The sequence below is a fragment of the Canis aureus genome, chromosome 30, assembly GCF_053574225.1.
Source record: "Canis aureus isolate CA01 chromosome 30, VMU_Caureus_v.1.0, whole genome shotgun sequence".
NCBI classification, from domain to species: domain Eukaryota; kingdom Metazoa; phylum Chordata; class Mammalia; order Carnivora; family Canidae; genus Canis; species Canis aureus.
In genome coordinates, this window is record NC_135640.1 from 43,045,096 (window position 1) to 43,053,811 (window position 8,716).

General features: G+C 67.7%; 1 long non-coding RNA gene across 2 annotated transcripts; it reads right to left on the reverse strand.

Moving 5' to 3' along the window:
- Positions 1 to 505: 505 nt before the first annotated feature.
- LOC144302077 (uncharacterized) lies at positions 506 to 8,514 on the reverse strand. Of its 2 annotated transcripts, XR_013368973.1 has the most exons (4): positions 8,440 to 8,514; positions 7,748 to 8,180; positions 1,956 to 2,229; positions 506 to 988 (listed from the first exon to the last, which is right to left on the reverse strand). It is a non-coding gene; the product is annotated as an uncharacterized LOC144302077 (long non-coding RNA). The 2 variants fall into 2 exon arrangements; XR_013368974.1 differs by lacking the exons at positions 7,748 to 8,180; positions 8,440 to 8,514 and adding an exon at positions 3,586 to 4,352.
- Between the last annotated feature and the right edge of the window lie 202 nt (positions 8,515 to 8,716).

Genomic DNA, 8,716 nt, shown 5'->3' on the forward strand with positions numbered 1-8,716 from the left:
CAGTGAGGGGGAGAGGGATTTCCTTCCTTCCTTTCTTTCTCTTTCTTTCTTTCCTTCTTCCCTTCTGTCTGTATTTCTCCTTAAAAAGAGTTTATTTATTTGACACAGAGAAAAAGAGAGAGAACGTGCAGGGGGGAGGTGTGGAGGGAGAAGCACACTCCCCGCTGAGCAGGGAGCCCGATGCAGGACTCGATCCCAGGACCCCGAGATCACGACCTGAGCCAGAGGCAGACGCTTCACCGACGGAGCCACCCGGGCGCCCCCAGAAGTGTTTTATTTCTGAATGTCAATATAACTGGCCTATCACCCCTCGTGTTTCATTTTACACATTTAAAAGAATAACTGGGCTTTGCCAGGCGGCCAGAGAGAGCGCAGAAGCCTGGGCTGGCAGGGGGCGGTGGGTGAGCAGGGCCGGGGGTGGGGGGGGGTGGGGGGTGGGGGGTGGGTCCCAGGGCCTCGCCGCCCCCTCCCCGCCCCCCCGCAGCCACCAGGGAGCCCGGCCGGCTGGGAGGAAGGAAGCCAGGCGGAGTGTGGGCCTGACCCCTCCGGCTGGCCGCCCCGGTGCTCTCCTCGGGGCCCTGGCGCCGGCCCGTCGGAAGGCCGAGCCGGGAGCTATTCTGGGAGCCCGTGCGGAGGCCCCGGGAGCTCCTTATAAGGCCCCTCAGGAGCGAGTTGCCGTTCCCAGCCCGCGGGCCGCCCGCCACCCCGCCTGCAGCCCGACCCAAGGGTGCAGAGGCCCCGCTGGCCCCAAACCACGTCTCCCTGGGGCCCGACTTTCTCCTGTCCCCAATGACGCTCTCCCAAGATTTCAATGAATCCGACCGACACCTCGGCCTTGGGGCCCTTGGGAGAGAAGCGGGGAGCAGAGCCGGCCGTCCACATCCTTATATGATGAAGCTCCCGGTCGCGGCTGAGTCACTGGTGTGTGGGGACTCGGCCATGGGAGCCAGTGGTTCTGGTTTATTTTTAGACACTCTTACCGGAGCACCTGGGTTAGACCCAAAAATACGTGTATTTTAATAGTTCAAAAATATCACTTTGCAGCAAGTCACGCTCCGGGGAGACAATGCCCAGCATGATGTCTCCCGAGGCCCGCGGGCCTGTGCTTCCTTCCCGCTCAGCCGTGCAGCGACCACGCAGACCCGGCTCCGTCCCGTGTGTCCCCAGGAGGACACACACCTGCCCTGAGCCACCCTTGGTTTCTGGTCGCCTTCAGCGGGAATTGGGCGAACGAGCGGATGCTAGAAGCGTGAGGCCAGGACCAGACTTTAAGTGACTTTTCCCCCCCGAGGGCTTGTGCCAATGGCATTCAGGGTCAAGTGAGCAAACGCAGCGGCGGGCGAGCAGGGAGGCCGGGCTGCCTTGGAGCCCTGTGCCCGGCTGGCCCGTGTCGCGGTTGGTGGACCCCAGCGCAGCCGCCCGCCGCCTCCTTGCCCGCTGCAGGTGGCAGGCCCAGGAAGCGCGGGGAGACAGGCCCGAAGGTCTTGCCTCCCTGCCCTGGGCGGAGCCCCTGGGTGGCCCTCGGGTCCCCAGCCCAGCGCCCCCGGCACCACCAGGAGCCCGTTAGGACGCAACCTGGGCGGCTGGGCGGGGAGTAGCCGCGGCAACGGCCTTGCCCCCCCAGGACGGCGGAGGCCCCAGCGCAAGTCCCCGGAGAGCCGGGGGGACGCCGCGGGCTCGTCCTCAGTGAGCCCGGGAGCCCCGCTCTCCCCGGCCCCAGGCTCTGCTCGGCCGGCCCCGCGAGGCCCATCCGGACCTCGTCTACAGCGCCCGGCCCCTGTGTGCGGTGCTTGGCGCCGTGGGAAGAAATCCCAGGGCGGTCGGGATCCGGGGGTGCCACGCGGCGTCCCTCACACCCTCGCGGGCGTCAGTGCCTCGTGCGATTCGACAGAGAGCACACCGGGGAGAAGTGCCCCTGGCTCCGCCGGGGATGTGCCCGCGAACGTGAGCCTCACCTGGGCCAGGTGCCGCTGCCGGGGACGGGGTGCCGACGGCTCGGGCCGTGTCGGGGTTCCGGGCACCCACCAGGCGTCTCCACGATGCAAATTGCGCTGAAGCTTCCTGCTCGGACTGGAGAGTCAGCGTCCCTGTGCAGGCTGCACGTTGAAGGTCGGGTCCCACCCGGTCCCTCCGCAGCAGCCCCGACGGAGTGAAGGTGCGGGAGCCGCTGCGTGTGCGCTCATGGGGTCCAGTGCCCTCTGCTTCGTCTTGCTGTTCTTCTCAGATGCCCTGTAAAAACGTGTTATTTCGGGATGTCCGGGTGGCTCAGCGGTTTAGCGCCGCCTTCGGCCCAGGGCGTGACCCCGGGGTCCTGGGATCGAGTCCCGCGTCGGGCTCCCTGCATGGAGCCTGCTTCTCCCTCTGCCTGTGTCTCGGCCTCTCTCTGTCTCTCATGAATAAATAAATAAATAAAATCTTAAAAAACCCTTTTTAATTTAAATTCAGTTAACATTGTATGTTATTTAATTCGATTAATTAACATAAAGCGTATTTCAGAGGTAGAGGTCGGGGATTCATGAGTCGTGCTCATGGCATCAGGTACCTCTTTCGCTCCCGTCCCCCGGTTCCCCGTCCCCCACCCCCTGCCTCTCCAGCGACCCTCAGTCTCAGTCTGTTTCCTGTGATTAAGAGTCTCTTAGAGTTTGTCCCTCTCTGATTTCATCTTGTTTTATTCTTCCCTCCCTTCCCCTCGGTTTTGATCCTCAGTTTTGTTTCTTAAATTCCACACACGAGTGAAACCATATGATGACACAGATGGCCACCAGACACTTGGGAAAATGCTCCACATCACTTAAACACACACCAGCAGCACGTGGGACCCGCCCCGCCCCCCCCCCCCCCCGCACGCCCGTCAGGACGGCCACCGTCGGGAGGTGACAGGTGCAGACAGGGGGGGTGGCCTCGAGGAGCTGGACACGGAGCTGCCCTACGACCCCGCAATTGCACTGCTGGGTACCGACCCCGCAGCCCAGAGGCGGTGAGCTTCAGGGGCACCTGCACCCCACGTTCCCAGCGGCCGTGTCCACGGGGGCCGAGCCGCGGGAGGAGCCTCGACGTCCACGGACAGATGCTGGAGGGAGGAGACGTGGTCCCTGCGCACCCCGGGTGTCACTCGCCGTCAGAGGGGGGAGATCTCGCCATGTGAGATCCCTTTAACCACTGCCTTGTAAGGTGAGCGGCGCGGCCACAGCCCTGCCCCCGGGAGCCCCTCAGCCTGCAGCTGCACGTGGCGGGGTCCCTCCCCGTAGTCCCTGTATGTCCTGGAGCCGGGCATACAGTAGGTGCTCAGCAAGGGTTTCAGTGGGAGTGAAATAGAGGCCGCTGTTGGTGAGAAGCTGGCCTTGCACGTGTTCTGTCTTTCTGGGGCCACCACTGAAGGGGGACACGGTGTTGGAAGCCCCGAGCCTCAGGCCCCACCCCGTCCCCCACCCGCAGGGAGGTGGTCTGAGTTACACGATCTCCTCCCCAGCCACCGAAGGGGTCCCGGCAGGCGCAGGGCAGGGACCCAGGGTCCCAGGCTGCCCACGCTTGTCTCCGGCAGGCCCGTGTCAGTCGGGCGCCCTGGGGTGCCCAGTGCCTTCTCACCTGCTTTTGTAGGAACATTTCACACGTTCTTCCCCTTGGCTGTAGGGTTGGGGGGTGGTGCTGGGCCTGCGTTGGTCCCACCTGCTCCTACCCCATCTGCAGGGTGATGTGGCCCTCGGGTCTGCACTGCCTGCCCCTGGGCGGCCCTCACCGGGCTCCTCAGAAACCAGGCCCCGTCCCTCCCTCCTCCCTCCCAGACCGCTCTCGTTCATGGGTTCCACCGCTGCCACCGCGCACTGTCCCAGGGGCCAGGGACGGCATGACCGGGGCCCGCCGGCGGGGTTCAGTTGCAGGCAGCGGGGGGGGTACCACCATCCGGGTCCAAGCAGGGAGAGGGCAGCGCCCGGGCAGCAGACACAGGGCCCAGGGACCCTCCCTGCAGACGCCGGGCATCAGCCTGGCAGTGGACAGCAAAGGCGGGATCCCAGGGCTGTGCTCCCGGGTGTTGGGGCTCGGGAGTCACAGGACCTGGAAGCAGGATCTGGGAGCTTTGCAGGCTTCCTCGAGTGGAGGGGGACCTTCTGAGGGTCTGAGCATCTGCTCGCCAGTGGAGGAGGAGCCCGGGAGGAACTGGCCAGGTGGACATGGCTCAGGAGAAGGGGCTGGGGCATGGGCCGGGGTGAGGGGGTGGGAGGGGCAGGGCGGTCAGATTCAGAAGGACTAGGGAGATCCTGATCACGGTTCTCTGATGGACGGCTGGGTATGAGTGGAGGGAGGAGGGAGGATGAGGAGAGGGTGGAGGGAGGAGGGAGGATGGGGAGAGGGAGGATGGAGGAGAGATGATGGGGAGAGGGTGGAGGGAGGAGGGAGGATGGGGAGGGGGGAAGGAGTATGGGGAGAGGGAGGAGGGATGATGGGGAGAGGGTGGAGGGAGGAGGGAGGATGGGGAGAGGGAGGACGGAGGAGGGATGATGGGGAGAGGGAGGACGGAGGAGGGAGGATGGGGAGGGGGGAAGGAGGATGGGGAGAGGGAGGAGGGATTAGAGAGGGGGGAGGATGGTGGGGAGGAAGGAGGAAGGATGGGGAGAAGGAGGAGGGATGACGGGAGGGGTGAGGAAGGATGGGGAGGAGGGAAGGAGGATGGGGAGAGGGAGGAGGGATGATGGGGAGAGGGTGGAGGGAGGAGGGAGGATGGGGAGGGGGAAAGGAGGATGGGGAGAGGGAGGAGGGATTAGGGAGGATGGTGGGGAGGAAGGAGGAAGGATGGGGAGAAGGAGGAGGGATGACGGGAGGGGTGAGGGAGGATGGGGAGAGGGTGGAGGGAGGAGGGAGGATGGGGAGGAGGGAAGGAGGATGGGGAGAGGGAGGAGGGATTAGGGAGGATGGTGGGGAGGAAGGAGGAAGGATGGGGAGAAGGAGGAGGGATGACGGGAGAGGGGGGGGAGGATGGGGAGAGGGTACAGTGGTCCCAGCAGGCTGTGGGTCCCACAGGCTGTAAGTGACCTGTGCCCCCCCCACCCGTGGTCCCTCCCGGTGCCCCCAGGGCGTGGCCTGCTGCCTCCCGTGGTCCTCCCGGCCCCGCCGCCCGAGTCCCCCCTCCCCGCGCCCAGCAGGCGGTGCCCTGAGCTGACACCTGCCCCCAGCGGACGAAGCCCTCGGCCCGGGGTCTCCGAGAAGCCCCCAGAGGCCGCGGTGTTTGCCCGGAGGCGGAGCTCAGGTTAGAGACGCCCCAGGCCCCCAGATGCGCGGCCCGGCGTCCTCGTGGCTATTTCTGAATCACGGGCCTGCGTCACCCCGACCTGCCCCGGGGCCCTGCGCTGGCCGTGACCGCGGGGGAGCGGAGCTGGTGCTGAAAGCCGCTCTGTCCTCCGCGGGCCTCGGCCCCAGGACGGCACACAGGCGCCTTTGTTCTCCAGCCGGGCCCGAGGACCCCTCCTCCGGCTGGCGGCCCGGGCGTCGGGGGGACGCGGCGCAGGCCGAGGGCCCCTCCCCAAGTCGTTGCCCGCGAGCCGCCCAGTCCGCCCGCCGGGGCCAGCACCTCGCCGCGGGGCCGTGCCCGTCTGACCCCTGCCGCCCAGCGGGTGGGGGGCCGCGACCTGACCCGCCAGAGCCGCGCAGGACGGCTGGAGGCGCGGGCGTGGCCGTGGGCCCTGCGTGGACGGCCGCACGGTCCCTCCTTTCCGGCCGCTCGTCCTTCCCAGGTCTCAGCAGTTCCTCGTTTTGCTCCAACATCACGAACGATGAACACGGCATCGGGCCCCAGAGATGCTGCAGCCACCGCGCCCGACCCTGGCCCCCATGACCCAGCCCCGACCCTGGCCCCTGGCCCCCCCCCCGCCTCCCCCCACCAGCCTGACTCAGAACCCCTCCCCCAAGCCCGGGTCACGACACCCCTGCTGTAGGGCGTCCCCCTTCCGGCCGGCCCCTCGCACGCAGCTGCCGGGGAGCTCACGGATTCAGGGGTCAAGCTCCGCGGCACCATGTTCACCCAGGGGTGAAGCTCCTGCCGCGTGCAGGTGCCGCGCTACACGCTGAGGATGGGGTGTAGGGGGAGAAACACGCGGAGCTGCCCCCGCAGGACACGCCGTAGGGGGGCGGAAGTGACAGAGGGAGGGGGACCCGGTCACCTGCTGCAGGCCCAGAGGGATGCTGCTGGGCGCCGTGCAGGACAGTGTGTGAGCAGGGCTGGGTCAGCAGGAGGAAGGCCAGGGAGACCCTGGGGCAGGGGTCCAGGGGAAGAACAGGGGTGGGGGGACAGCACGTGCAAATGTCCTGAGGCCGGAAGGAGGGAGCATGGGAAGGAGGAGGTCTGTGAATCCGCGGAGCTGCCAGGCCGGGGTCCCCGGAGACCCCGGGGTGTGTCCTCAGCAGGGCAGGGCCAGCCACTGGGAGGGCCTAGGGACCCCGAGCTGGTGGAGGCCCGATGGCCGGCAGGCGGGGCCAGAGCGTACCTGGTCCAGGTGGGGGTGTCGCCAACGCCCAGGTGAGTGGGGTTTGGACCAGGTGGAGGGGCGGGTGGGCAGGTGTGCGGAGCCCAGCAGCCTCTAGAGGACGGTCGGGGACAGGGGGGTGCAAACACGTCCATGGCAGGGTCTAGGCCGAGCCGCCTCTGGGCCTGGGGCCCCCAGGTCAGGGGCAGCTCGTGAGGCCCTGGGGTCCCAGACACGCAGGGACACGCAGGGACCCCCGGCCCCCCATCCAGGCTTCGTCATCTGTGACGTAGGGGGGACGACCCTGCACCTCTGGTCCTTCAGGGGACGTCTGATGACGTGAGGACAAGATTCTGGAAGCCCTGGGGCATGTGGGGTCACGGCAGGAGCTGAACCCCCATCCTGACCCCGCGTGCAGCCCCGGGAGCCCAGCAGGGCCGCGGCAGGTGGTGTCCCCGTGGGCGCCGAGCCCGGGACCCCGCATCTCAGAGACGCCAGCATGGCCAGGCTCCTCCAGGAGGGGCGGGGGGGGGGCAGGGTCAGCTTCGGGGCCGGCGACGGGGACCACGTCTGGCCAGAACGCAAAGACCCCTCTGCTCTGGAGACCCCGTGGCAGCGTGGACCCAGGGAGGCACCCTGCTCGCGGAGGGACGTTCCTGCTGCGACAGGAGGAAACGGCGTCAGGCCCGGGGATTTCTCGGCGGAAGGAATAGTCGTGTCCTTGTCACGGAATGCCAGGACGGGGGCGTATTTTCAGGTGCAACTGGCCACACTACGGCTCGCGGCTCTTTGAAATGCGGGGTCCTCCGGGATCCGCTCTCGATGGCCTGGGTGGGGGCCGCGCTGTCACCGAGACTCGCGGGAAGGACGCCGCTTTCCTGCACGTGCGTTGCTGGCGAGGCTCTGTTCGTCTCTTGGTTCCGGGAGACCGTGAGCCTTCCGGGCGGGCGGCAAGGTCGGGGGGCCCCGGCGTCCCCCGGCGGCTCCCTCACGGCCACGGCCGGGACATTACTGCGCCCCTTGCGGGGTCCCGTGGGGTGCCTGACCTCGGGTCGACGGGGTCTCCGTCCTCCCAGGCCTCCCAGCTCCTCGGGCTTGGGGAGCCCGGTCAGGCGTCTGCAGGACGGTCCCCGGGACACCTGCCCTGGGCAGCCCCACGCACGCCGGCCGCCCCGGGAGAGGCTGAGGAAGGCCCCGCACGTGTCAGAACCTGAGGAGCCATCAGTAAGCTCTCGGGGACCCTTGAGGCGCCGCCACCCTCCTCCTCCCGCTCACGTGGCCCTTCTGCTCACCTGCGGGTTCCCTGCCCGGCGCCCCTCTATCGGGGCGCTGCCCGCGGTCTGGGAGACGGTGCCCCGCCCGCCTGAGCCGTCAGTCCGGGGTTTCCAGGCAGTCAGCACACGCGCGGGCGCGGGGCTGGGGCTCGGGATCCCGCTCCAGGAGGACCCCGCGCACCCCTCCCCCGAGCCCGGAACCCCTGGCCGCGCGGCTGCGAGTCAACTTTTCCAGGGCGCCTGCCCTCGGGACCGCGCAGCGCATGTTGTACGGCCGAGGGGCGCCGGGGGCCACGGGGGCAGGCGGCCTGTTTGGCTCTGGGCGTCGGGGGCTCTGGGCGGCTTCTGGGTTCTGCTCTTCCCATCTGCACTGGCCTCAGGGGCCCTCCGTGACCTACACTGACCTCAGGGACCCTCTGTGACCTGCACTGGCCTCAGGGGCCCCCGTGACCTGCACTGGCCTCAGGGGCCCCCGTGACCTGCACTGACCTCAGGGGCCCTCTGTAACCTGCACTGGCCTCAGGGGTCCTCTGTGACCTGCACCGACCTCAGGGGCCCTCCATGACCTGACTGACCTCAGGGGTCCTCAGCGACCCTGCACCGACCTCAGGGGCCTTCCATGACATGTACTGGCCTCAGGGGTCCTCTGTGACCTGCATCGACCTCAGGGGCCCTCCATGACCAGACTGACCTCAGGGGTCCTCTGTGACCTGCACTGGCCAGTGGGGCCCTCAGCGACCCTGCACTGGCCTCAGGGGCCCCCGTGATCTGCACTGTCCTCAGGGCAGTTGGAAATGCTTCTCTCCCAGGGTCCTGGGAGCACCGAGGGTGGGGGTCCGGGGAGGCCTGGGACCGAGGGGCAGCAGGGCCGAGGGACCTCACGTGGAAGCCCAGGCTTCCGGGGAGAGCAGACCCTTCATCTTGGTGCGAGGCTTCCGTGCACAGAGTGAGGACCCCTCGGGCCCTGGCTTCGCGTCCTCTCGAGAG